We start from the raw sequence: 12405 nt of genomic DNA on the forward strand, positions 1-12405 counted from the left end.
CAAAGACACACAAAGTTTACACCCTAACCTGTATTATAAAGTTGAATGAGCTGGCCAGGTGGATCACACGTTACTTTATTGTGCCTCCCCCCACAAAAATGGAAAGAAAAAAAGAGTAACATCAACAGAATCTGACACATAATAATTCAATAATTGGAATCTAATCCACATTGTTCAATTTCGGTGGGAGGAATACCTCTTCTCAAATTTCTCCTACAGTTTTGTGGGTGTGTGGTAGAGATAAAGGAGAAAGAAAAAGAATGATTTTGTTTTTAAGAATTTACAAGAACTAACCATAAAAATAACTTCCAAAGATTAAATCATAGAGGCAGAGTCTATGATCACAGTGGAATAAAATTCAAAGTTACAAAAGATAAAATATTTAAAAACTCAACTGCTCAAAAACTTTAAAATAATAGGTTCAGCATTAAAGAGGAAGTAAAATATAATTATACGCTAATTAGAAAAATAGAAAAGAAGTAACTATCTTTTAAAACTTTCGGGATGAAGCCAAAGCTGTATTCAAATGAAAATGCATGCCCTGAATTTTCCTATTAAGTCAGAATGAAAATAAATGGAGCGATCAACTTATAAGTTCCAAAAAAGAAGCAATGAATTGATAAAATGAAAGAAGTATTAAATGAATTAGAAAATTTTTTAAATGATAAGACTGATAAAAGTAATATCTGGTTCTTTTCAAAAGAACCTAAAAGAGATAAACCACTGGCAAGAGGGAAAAAAAGAGAAATATGCAAAATTAGGAATTGAGAAAGTGAATATACTACCTTCATGGATCCTTTCATTCAGCAAATCTTCATTGAGCACTTATTAAACGTCAGGAATTGGTGACACAACAATGAATTAGACAAAAATCTCTGCTTTAACTTAATTCACGGTAAAGGAGAAAAGTAATTGCATTGATGGTGTGTGATGAAAAATATGCAAATTTCATGAGAGACTACGCTGGGAAACTACACCAGGAAACTGTATCACAATGAAAGGCACTTTTTTTCAGGAAAACATAAAGTCAAGAGCTAGTTTGACTAAATCAATAACCCTTATTTTATTTTATTTTTGGTTTTGTCTTATGTTTTCCTTTTACAGCTGTAACTGCAGCATATGGGAGTTCCGGGCTATGGGTCGAATCAGAGCTGCAGCTGCAGGCCTATGCCACAGCTGCAGCAACCCAGGATCCAAGCCATATCTTTGACCTACCCTGCAGCTTACAGCAACGCCTGATCCTTAACCCACTGAGCAAGGCCAGGGATCAAACCTCCATCCTCACAGACACTATGTCAGGTTCTTAACCCAGTGAGCCACAATGGGAACTCCAATAGCCTATATTTTAAAACGTCAATATTTGTCAAAATTTGCCTCCAAAATCTGTGCTGTGGTAGTTGGCTTTGCAGGTTAGTTCCAGAAAAATCTTCAGAAAATTGATGATTTCGGTGCTTTATAAACTACTCCACCACTGAGACAGAGGGAGAAAGGGTTTCCTACACATTTTAAGCAGCTGGTAAAACCCAACTACCAAGTTCGCCAACAACATAACAGTGTCTCTTAGGGATACTGAGGCCACAATCAAATTCAAGTCCACAGTCTCTCATCCAGAATTCTGAAAGTGCAAAGGCTCTAAAACCTGTTTGGGGAGTTCCCGTCGTGGCGCAGTGGTTAACGAATCCGACTAGGAACCATGAGGTTGCGGGTTCGGTCCCTGCCCTTGCTCAGTAGGTTAACGATCCGGCGTTGCCGTGAGCTGTGGTGTAGGTTGCAGACGCGGCTCAGATCCTGCATTGCTGTGGCTCTGGTGTAGGCCGGTGGCCACGGCTCCGATTCGACCCCTAGCCTGGGAACCTCCATATGCCACGGGAGCGGCCCAAGAAATAGCAAAAAGACAAAAAAACAAAACAAAACAAAACAATAAAACCTGTTTGGTTTGGTTTGGTTTTGCTTTGCTTTTTAGGGCCACACCCGTGGCACATGGAGGGAGGTGCCCAGGCTAGAAGCTGAACTGGAGCCACAACTACCAGCCTACACCACAGCAGCCACAGCAACACAGGATCCGAGATCCATCTGTGACCTACACCACAGCTCACAGCAACGCCAGATCCTTAACCCACTGAGCAAGGCCAGGGATCGAACCCGTAACCTCATGGTGCCTAGTTGGATTTGTTTCTGCTATACTACCATGGGAACTCCCTCGGTTTTAGTTTTAACTCATCTGGTGGCAGTGGCCTGTGCTGTCAAAGCTCCCCTCCCTTCCTCATCCATTCTGGGGCAAGCTCATAACTGTGGAGTGCAGCTCCCTGGTCCCCTGGGGAAGGCTCAGAGTCCTGGTTTCCTGAGAAAAGGACCCAGAGTCACCCTCCTTGGGATGTTGCTGTCCTCCTTCTCTTTCTGATGGCCCTTGTCCACTTATCCATCTGTTTTTCCTGGGAACCCATTCCCCCTTGTCTTGAGGGCCTCTACTGGGGAACCTATTAATGACCCAAAACCTGACCGTACCTCCTGTGCAGCCACTCCTGACCTGAGACCATCTCTAGCATTTATTTATCTGACTTGGCTCTGCATTTTATGTTTGGCTGCATAAATATTAATATGTTTGATTAAGGGGTATGTCCCCAGACTCCACTGGGGTTATCACATAACATTCACAGGATATGCATCATATTACCTTCCTCGAATCTAATAAAATATGAACTGCAAACACATTTCACCCAAAGGGCTTTAGATAAGGGGTCATGGTGCTGTATAAAATACTAGCAAATCAAATCCAGTACTATATTAAAGGAGTAATAAACCATAACCAATTAAAGTTAATTACAATAACAGCTTCATATTTGGAAATTTAGTCATACAATTTTTTAAAATAATAGGTCAATGGGGTAGAAACCACAGATGATCTCAACATTTATTCCTGATACCAAAAAAAATAACCTCTTAAAAATAGAACGCTGGTTTCTTAAAACAATAAAAAAAACATTTATCTCAAAAAAGTCATCATATTTTAAAACCCAGAAAGTATTATAATTAAATCAGGAAAAATAAAAAGGATATCTGCTGTTATCATTCTTATTTAACCTCATTCTGGAAATTCTAGCACAAGCAAAAAAAAAAAATTAAAATTACGGCAATTAAGTATTAAAAGGGAGACGACAGAATCACCACAATTTGTAGCTGCCATTATTGTCTATCTGAAAACACAAGGGCATGACTGAAAACTATTAGAAGTGATAGGGGAGTTTGGGTATGGGAGTCAGATGCAAAATATACGCCTAAAAAAAAATCTTTTTAATACCAGTAACAGCCAATTAGAAAAATAATAGAAACATTTATCCCATATAAAAAGGAAACAAAGATGTAGGAATAAACAACACATGTGCAAGACCTAAAAGACGAAACTATAAAATTCCACCAAGGGACATAAGGTAGGAGATTTGAGTAAATGGTGAAACTTACTTTAATGCTTAGATAAACAGGACTACATGTTTTTAAAAATGTCCGTGGTCTCTAAATTAATCTATAAATCCAACACAGAGCCAACAAAAAGCCAAAAGAGCATCTTTTCGGGACCAGTGGACAAAATTATTCTAAAAATTTTCCAATAAAAGAAACATGCAAAAGTACCTAGAAACTTTTTATTTCAAGGTAATGGGGAAATAATTGTTTCTGTTATTAAAGCATCGAATATCTAGAGTAGTAAAGCAAGATACTGTATAAATAGGAAGACAAATAAGTAGAAGTTAATTAGACTCAAAAATACATGGGAATATGCTATTCCGGCTGCATTCCCTTTCAGTAGGAAACATAAAGACAATTCAATAAAAGATATGGAGACAACTGCTATCACCTTGGAGTAAAAAATAAAGCAAGATTCTCTACCTCATCTTTTACATCAAAATAAGTGCCTGATATGGTAAAGACGTAAATTTTTTTTAAAAAGGAAGGAAGGAGGGGAAGAAGAAGAAACCCATAAAGGTACCAGAGAAAACAGGAAAATCTCCTTTATGAAAGTCAGGAAAACCTTCCTGATGGTGACATGAAACCAAAACCAAAACCAAACACACAAAACCAGCACACTGATAATTTTTAGTATTAAGAAAACAAACAATAAGGAAAATTAAGAAAACAACAAAAAATCCTGCGTGACCAAAAAATACTCATACGCAAGTAAAAAGAAAACCCAGGAAAAAATAATACAACATATACGATAGAGAAAGAACTATGATTTCTTGATTATCCCTCAAGTACTTACACATGACTAAGAAAAGCACCCAAAAGAAAAAGGTGTGAAGGGTATAACCTGGTAAGTCATAGGAAGGGGAGGGAAAAAAAGCAAAACATCAATAAATATTTAGAAATATTTTTCTATCTCCCTGATAACTCAATGAATGCTAATTAAAAATATTTTTTCATCTAAGCAATAAAAAGATCAAAAAGACGGATGATAACCACTGCTGAGAAGGGAGCATTAAAACACCAACTGTTAGATGGCTGTTTGCCATTATCGAGAATTAATGAATTATGAGTACTAATAAAAAAAATATGCCTGAAAGACACACCCCAATCTGTATCAGAACAGAACTGGGAGGAATGAGAGAGGATCTTTCACTACATACAATATGCAGAATCATAGTATATACATAATAATAATACATAATACAGTGGTCCCTCAATATCTATGGGGAATGAGTTCCAGGACCACGCCATGGATACCAACATCCGAGGATGCTCAAATGCCTTAGATTAAATGGCAAGTGCAGTTGGTGCCCCCAGAGCTGCAGTCCTGGGTGAGGAACCCAGGGAGCCAGCCACAGTGACATAAAGCATTTCTGTACCATCACGCCCTCCCGCAGCCCCTGAAGCCAGTTTTGCAGGGAATTTAACATCTCCCTTCTTGTCTCTGGTCCTAAGAGAAAACAACTCCTACTCACATTTCCTCCCCCACCCCAGAGAGGGCAGAAGAGGAAGCCCAACCCTCTCTCCTTCCCACACTCAACTCTCCCAGAAGCTTCTCTTAAGAAACTATTGAGAGCTGGTCCTGGCAAGTTCCCATCATGGTGCAGCAGAAACTAATCTGATTAGGAACCATGAGGTTGCGGGTTCAATCCCTGACCTCGCTCGGTGGGTTAAGGATCTGGCGTTGCCGTGAGCTGTGGTGAAGATCGTAGACGCGGCTCGGATCTGGCGTGGCTGTGGCTGTGACATAGGCCGGCAGCTGTACCTGTAGCTCTGATGGCTCTAAATTGCTCTCAAAGCTGGAAGCATCTTCCCTGCCCCCAAATGTGCTTCCTGAGGATGCCAGCGGCAATTCCCCGCTTCCCCATCCCACTCAGATGCTCCTCTGATAATTTGTGTCTGTTGAACAACAGACTCTGGAACACTTAGCATCCTCTTAACTCAGGGGTTCTCAAAGTGTGGTCCTGGGGGCATCCGCAAAACCTGGGCACTTGTTAGAAATACAAATACTGGCGCTCCCCTCGTGGCTCAGTGGGTTAAGAACCTGACATTATCTCTGTGAGGATGAAGGTTCCAACCCTGGCCTCGCTCAGGGGGTTAAGGATCCAGCATTGCTGCAAGCTGCGGTGTGGGTCACAGATGAAGCTCGGATCCAGTGCTGCTGTGGCTGTGGTATAGGCTTCAGCTGCAGCTCTGATTCAACCCCTAACCTGGGAGCTTCCATATGCCCCCGGTACAGCCATTAAGGAAGGAGGGAGGGAAGGAAGGAAGGGAGGCACGCTGGCAAATTCTTGATTCCACCCCAGCCCCACTGAATCTGAAACTGTGGGCACAAAGCTCCCCTATCTGCGCTTTAATGAGCCTCCCTTCCAGGGGATCGCAATGTGCACAGAAGATTAAGAACCTCACGCTAACAATTTAACAGCTGAGGAAACCAAGACTCGCAGCTTAAACAACCTCTTCAAGATCGGCTCAGAGCAGCTAGTGTATTGCCAGGCTGGGATCTGAACCCACATCTTTCTGACTGCAAAGTCATATCCTGATACACGATGCTCTACTACCACCTTAGGTGTTGCCCATGTGATGTTAATTCCATGAAAACAAGTTTTCCTTTAAAAATACAACATTCAATAGTTTTAAGACTTTAAGACGTTTAAATTGACTTTTCAAAATTGATGAAGGTGACAATGGAGCAGGAAATGACGTTGAAGCTGCTCTCTCTCATTTACCTCCGTCTACACCACAAGCCTCCTGTTTAGACCATGGGGATAAGTCTCCCCACTGACCCAAAGCAGCAACATCTGGTTGTCACAAAGTACCTAAAAGAGCCCCATCACCCTGGAGGGATGGGAGTCACACCTCCTTTGGCCCCGAGAGGCTCACAAGACCCATTTCTTCTAAGAGAATCACTTTCATTCCAAAAAACAAACCTCACTGCCTCATGGTTCCTCAGCCCAACATGGTGTTCACTATCATGCCAGGTATTCTAAAGCCAGAGTTGGCACACAGTGGCCCACAGGCCAAATCTGTGAAGCTTTTATAAATAAAGCTTTATTGGGACACAGATAAGCTTATTTGCCAATGTATTATCAATGGCTGCTTTCAGGCAAAGTTGAGTCCATGAGACAGAAACCAAATATCCCACAATATCTAAAATATTTACAACCTGGCCCTTTACTGAAAATGCCTGCCATCCCCGGGTCTAGATATCTGTCACTGAGTGGAAAGAGAAGAGACTTTTGCAGTCAATTATGGCTAAGTTCAAACTCTAGGTCTATTATACACCAGAGCCTTACCTTCAGCAAGTCTTTTACCCTCCCTGGGCCTGGCCCTCAGTCTCCTTATTTGTGTAACAGTTGCTCCACAGGATGGTGGTAAGGATGAGATGGAATAGAAGATGCTAAAGACCTGGCGCACAGTGGGTGCTTGCCAGGACTAGTTTCCTCCTTCGCCTCTTAAGGGAGAGACATTTTTCAAGACCAGTGAGTGTCACAGCTCTGGCACACAGTAGGCATGCTGTCTAGCCATCCAAGGCCAACTCCCACTGCAAACTGCAGATTCAGCATTCCTGTCGTGGCTCAGCAGTAATGAACCCGACTAGTATCCATGAAGATGCAGGTTCAATCCCTGGCCCTGCTCAGTGGGTTAAGGATCCGATACTGCCGTGAGCTGTGGTACAGGTTGTAGATGTGGCTCAGATCCTGCATTGCTGGGGCTGTGGTGTAGGCTGGCAGCTATTGCACTGATTCAGTCCCATGCCTGGGAACCGCCATATGCCTCAGGTGAGGCCCTAAAAAAAAAAAAAAAAAAAAGGAGTTCCACAAAGCCCTTAGGCTGTGGTTTAAAACATCTCCTCGTCCAGCCATCCCGGGGATAATTCACTAAGCAGGCAGTGCACTTTGAGAGCATCCATCATCTCCTAAACCAAGCCTGTCCTTCTCAGAGCCAACAGCCAGCCTGGCCCTGGAAAGGACAAATGGGCTCCCGGGGATGCAGAGGGAAAGAGAAAGCAGCCTAATGGCAAAGCACTCTGTCCCCACAAATCTCTGACTCAGAAAGAGTCCCCCTTGGTGACCTCAGCATCTTTCACAAGAGGAGGTTTTATAATCCCCCAGCCGCCTTAGAACAGAGAACTAAACCTGCCCCTTGGTCAAGTACAAGAGCAAGCACACAAGGAGCGTCGCCTTGGGCCAAGACAGCAGGGAGGCTATTCTTACACACACACACACACACACACATCTCGGCGACCACGCATCGCCCTTGCCTCCCAAACTCCAGTGGTCCAAGCCACCCTCTTCCTCCTGCCAATCTGAACTTCTACCTTCTCAGATCATCTCAATGGGCTATTTTGTGCCTACTTTTTGCTCGTCTCTCCCGGTATCTGGTCTGTACCCCGATGACGTTACTATCCCTGTGTGGAATCATTGATCATTGTTATGGGTTGGCTGTGTCACCTTCTAAAAAGAGAGCCTGGAATCCTAAGCCACAGTCTCTCCAAGTGTGACCTTGTTTAGAAAAAGACCCTTTTACAATCAACTTAAAATGAGGTCATGAGGGTGCACCCGAATCCTGTCACACTCGTGTCCTTATACAAGGGGGAAATCTGGTCACAGAGAAAGACACATACAGGGGGGACACCAAGTGAGCAGGAGAGCAGAGATCAGGGTGATGCTTCTGCAAGCCCAGAAATGCCAAAGATCACCGGCAAAAACCCTCAGAAGGAAGGGGAGAGGCCGGGAACCAATCGTTGCCTAGTACCTTCAGAAGGAGGGAGGCCCTGCTGAACCTGATCTTGGACTTCTGGACTCCAGAACCATGGGGGAAAAAAAAAATACACGTCCATCATTGAAGTTCGTGGTACTTTGTTACAACAGCCTTAGCAAACTGATACAAGCATCGGTGCCAAATACCCCGAGGCCAGTGCTGCTGGGCAGTGGCCCATGGTCCCACGTGGCCCAGCAGAATCACAAGGAAAGAGAACACTGTGTAAAGAGTGGAGGAGAGAAACCCACACATCTCGGACCTCTGGGACGTGGCTCCTAAAGACAGGTGGGCCTTCTCCTGCCAAAGCCAGGCCTGCCAGCTGCCAGGCACCTGGCACCTCCAAGGTTAGTACCAAAGGCAAGTGCACAGTGCCTGGCAGAGGCCAGAGAAGTCAGCCATGGACGCCCACCCTCAGCCTTGGGAGGCACTGGGAGAGCCGTGTGATGGGTTGATTACTTTTAGCCCAGAAGGTCAAAGACAGAAGATGAGGGCTCCATGGTCCAGAGAAACAAAAAGGAAGCAGGTCAGGCAGGAATCAGGACAAAGAAGAAAGAGAAAGGATAAATAATTTCTAACATTTAGCTAATATTTAATTAGATGTTATTGTGTGCTGGACACAGGCTAAGTAACTTGTCTGGATTATCTTTTTTTTTTTTTTGGCTTTTTAGGGCTGCACTTGTGGCATATGGAGGTTCCCAGGCTAGGGGGTCTAATCAGAGCTACAGCTGCCAGCCTACACCACAGCCATAGCAACGCCAGATCCAAGCCGCACCTGCGACCTACACCACAGCTCACGGTAATGCCAGATCCTTAACCCAGTGAGCGAGGCTAGGGATCAAACCCGCAACCTCATGGTTCCTAGTCAGATTTGTTTCTACTGCGCCACAACGTGAAGTCCTGGATTATCTTATTCGATTGTCACAAATGGCCTCTGAGGAAGATTCTAGGATTGATCCTATCCTATAAAAGAGAAAAATCAAAGCTCAGTGAAATTAAGCGGCTGAGGTCACGCAGCCTGCTGGCAGCCACCTCCTCCTTAGTGTCCCTGCCTCACAATGACTCTAACCACTGGGTTCCTTTACATAAGAGTCTCTGGAAGCTCAAGGATAGGACTTCCCATTGTAACTCAGCAGGTTAAGATCCCAGCACAGCGTCTGTGAAAATGCGGGTTCAATCCCTGGCCTCGTTCCGTGGGTTGAGGATCTGGTGTTGCACAAGCTGTGGCCTGAGTTGCAGATGCGGCCTGGATCGGGCATGGCTGTGGCTGTGGCGGAGGCCAGCTGCTGCAGCTTTAATTTGACCCTTGGCCCAGGAACTTTCATCTGCCCTAAGTACGGCCCTAAAAAGGAAAACAAACAAAAAAGAACAGAATGTTCAAAGACAGAGGCCAGAAAACATTCCCTGAGATCCCAGGCCACTTGTGAAATTATCCAGTTCAGCCTTCCCACTTAACAAACGGGTAAACAGAGGCCCAGGCAGGAACATGACCGTCCCAGGGTCACCTGCATTATTGAGTTAGTGACCCCAATAAGGCAAAGAATGTGGTGTTTATAAAGCACTTTCACATCCCAGGGCTGGGAAGTGGCTGACATCTGTCAGTCTCCCAGCTCAAGTTTCAGGACCCCTTCTTCCACTAATTCCACCCCCGAGAATGGCTCCTGTGCCCAAGTTGAGCCTCCTTAATGCTGGGCTGAAGGAGTCTGAGGGGTCTTTTCAAAGGGTGCCCAGCAGGAATGCCTAAGAGATGGCTCACTGGGGCTCAGGTTGTCCATGGGGCTTGAAGCAAGAACCCAAAGAGCAGCAGAAGTGAGATCCCAGAGTCAGGGCGTGATACAGCCTGGGCAGAACCCAGGACCCAGCACGGGCTCTGGTCCTGGTGGGAGATCAGAAAGCAAATCCATCCAGGGAGCCCAGCACGAGGCTGCATCCAAGGGCAGGCAGGGGCTGGAGAAGAAAGAAAACAGGGCTGACCACCTGCAGATTTGGGGTCACCGGGTGTTCCCTGCAGGAGGAAGGTGACAGTGTCAGCTCAGGTGACTGGCCCGAGGAGGCTTCGGTCTTGGACTCGGGAGAGGAAACTGTGAGCGGGGCAGAGAGCAGGCTGCTCCTACTACAATCAATAGCTACGAAGTCCTCGGAAGCAGACACCTGTCTCATAAGCCCCTCTTTCAAGAGTCAGCACTGGAATCACAGATGCAGATTCGAGTCCTGTGTCTCCCTGATGTGGGGTCTTGGAACCAGGGCAGCCTCTCCAAATCTGCGTCTCACCAGTTTCAGCACCTGTAAAGCTCAGATGCTCATGGCACCTGCCTCCTGGAGTTGCTGGATAAGATGCAGCGAGGGGTGTCAAAGGCTCGGTCCCCGCGTTCACGACAACCACCCAAAGTGGTGGGGAGTCTTTTTCAACAGTACCTCCCTTGGCTTCTAGGCTGGTGTCAACAACTCAATCAAACGTCATTGAACAAATTAAAAAATCTCAGGCAGAACTCACTTAACTTGTTCGAGCAAGGACATGAACAACGGTGGGGAGAGCCCTTCGGCTCTGAACGCCTCAAAATCGAATTGTTAATTCCTGTCTCCTATTCCTGTGCTTGGCACTAAGGTTAGGTGGCGTGTCTGGTGTGTGACGGCTTAAGAAGGGGTAACAGCCTCTAATTAAGCCTGGAAACGTCAGCGTGAGACAGGCAGGCGGTGAGCAACGTCTCTTCACAAAAACATTTCTGGGGCAGGCTTAGGCCAAAGAGCTGTCAGTCAATAACTGTTTTGTCTGAGAGCTTTTGCACTCTATGCATTTTGAGAGCCAGAAGGGAGGCTTTTTGAGCATTATTTCTTTTGGAGACCAGCCTCCTCAGGTCCCCAGGGGCCAGGGGATGGAGTCCGGGTGTCCTGAGTTAGTGACACATGTCTTCCTGAATAGCTCCTGTCCCTAAATTTCCCTTCCTCTTCCCATTTCCTTAGCGCTGCGGCTCAGCCGAAGTAGGCAGATCAGGTATTTATCGAGGCTCCACTGTGAGCCAGGCACTGGACAAAGAAGCAAGCAAGACAGAGAAAGGCCCTGTCCCCCTGTGTTCACCATTTCGTGGGAGAAGACAGACACGAGGCAGAAAACAAATCATGATTACAAATAGCAATTGCAGGTGAGAGAGGAAGCGAGTGCAGGAGGGCAGGGGCCAAGGGAGGCACATTTAGATTCTGTGGCTAAGAGATGCTGTGGAGGCCGACGCCTGGGAGCTCAGGAGGTCCACGCGATGTGGAGTTCCGGGCCCTGGCCTGCCAAAGAGAGGAAGCGTGAGCTCAAAGTTCAGAGACAGGGGAGAAGAGGCGACGAGGGGCTGGCTGGGGCCACGTCGCGCAGAACCCTCTTGGCCATGGCAACTTGGAGGTGATGCCAGGGGCAAAGGGATGCCGGGTGCAATGCAGAGTCCACAGGGTAATGTGTCCTGTCTTATGATTTATTACCATCACTGTAGTTGGCAACAAAGAAAGCTGGGAGCGTTGGGAAGGCAGGGAGAAGCACCCAGAGGCCCAGGTCAGTGGGCCTGCTTTGTCCATCCCACCAGAAGGCCCGCAAAGGCCCCTGGCAAACATCCTCCTTGCATGAGCGTGGCTCAGGCCCTGGGGCTGAGGCGGGGCACAAAGACAGGCAGTTCTCCCACAGACTCCCTCCTCTGGCTCGGAATCCCCTCGCGCCCCACCCCCCCGGAAGCAGTCAGCACAACCCCCTGTCTGCCCCTTGGTCCCCCTCCCAGCCCCCGACCCATCCCGGGTCTCAGTAAACACTTGTTAAACTGAAGGCAGCAGACAATCCCTCAGGAGACATAAATTCTGCTACTGACGGAGGCTCACAGTGAGACGAGGATAATGGGCTCAAATCTCGTTAGCAAAGTCAGCAAACTGAGAAATTTCCCAGCTCCAAACAATCATTTCCCTTCTGCTTTCAATATTTTTGCATAGTGGAGGAATCATTGATAAGGCAGCCAGGAGTCATGGTTGGGCAATGATTCAGCAGGTCTTGGAGTGGTTTTTGCTTCTTTTCATCCCAGCTAAAGATCCGTCCCTCCATAGTTTCAATACAGCCTTCCCTCCCCTTCCCCTCCCTCCTGGCCCCACATCAGTGCCTCCCAATCTAGCTGTTTTCCTGGATGCTCCCTTCGCCTTCCTCCTGCCCGGGGATGCTTCTCT

The 12405-nt window shown here is 46.2% G+C and overlaps 1 protein-coding gene and 1 long non-coding RNA gene across 15 annotated transcripts in view; both read right to left on the minus strand.

The window, feature by feature from the left end:
• PTPRT (protein tyrosine phosphatase receptor type T) overlaps positions 1-12405 on the minus strand; it is a 1176585-nt gene that overhangs the window by 997912 nt on the left and 166268 nt on the right. The window lies entirely within an intron of this gene.
• LOC146395321 (uncharacterized) lies at positions 265-7272 on the minus strand. The gene is made up of 2 exons (XR_014832405.1): positions 3378-7272; positions 265-1250 (listed from the first exon to the last, which is right to left on the minus strand). It is a non-coding gene; the product is annotated as an uncharacterized LOC146395321 (long non-coding RNA).

This window comes from Sus scrofa, chromosome 17, assembly GCF_054392235.1.
Source record: "Sus scrofa isolate SSC_HxYL_T2T_F1_AM1 chromosome 17, Sscrofa_HxYL_maternal_Yorkshire_Landrace_v2.0, whole genome shotgun sequence".
Taxonomy (NCBI): domain Eukaryota; kingdom Metazoa; phylum Chordata; class Mammalia; order Artiodactyla; family Suidae; genus Sus; species Sus scrofa.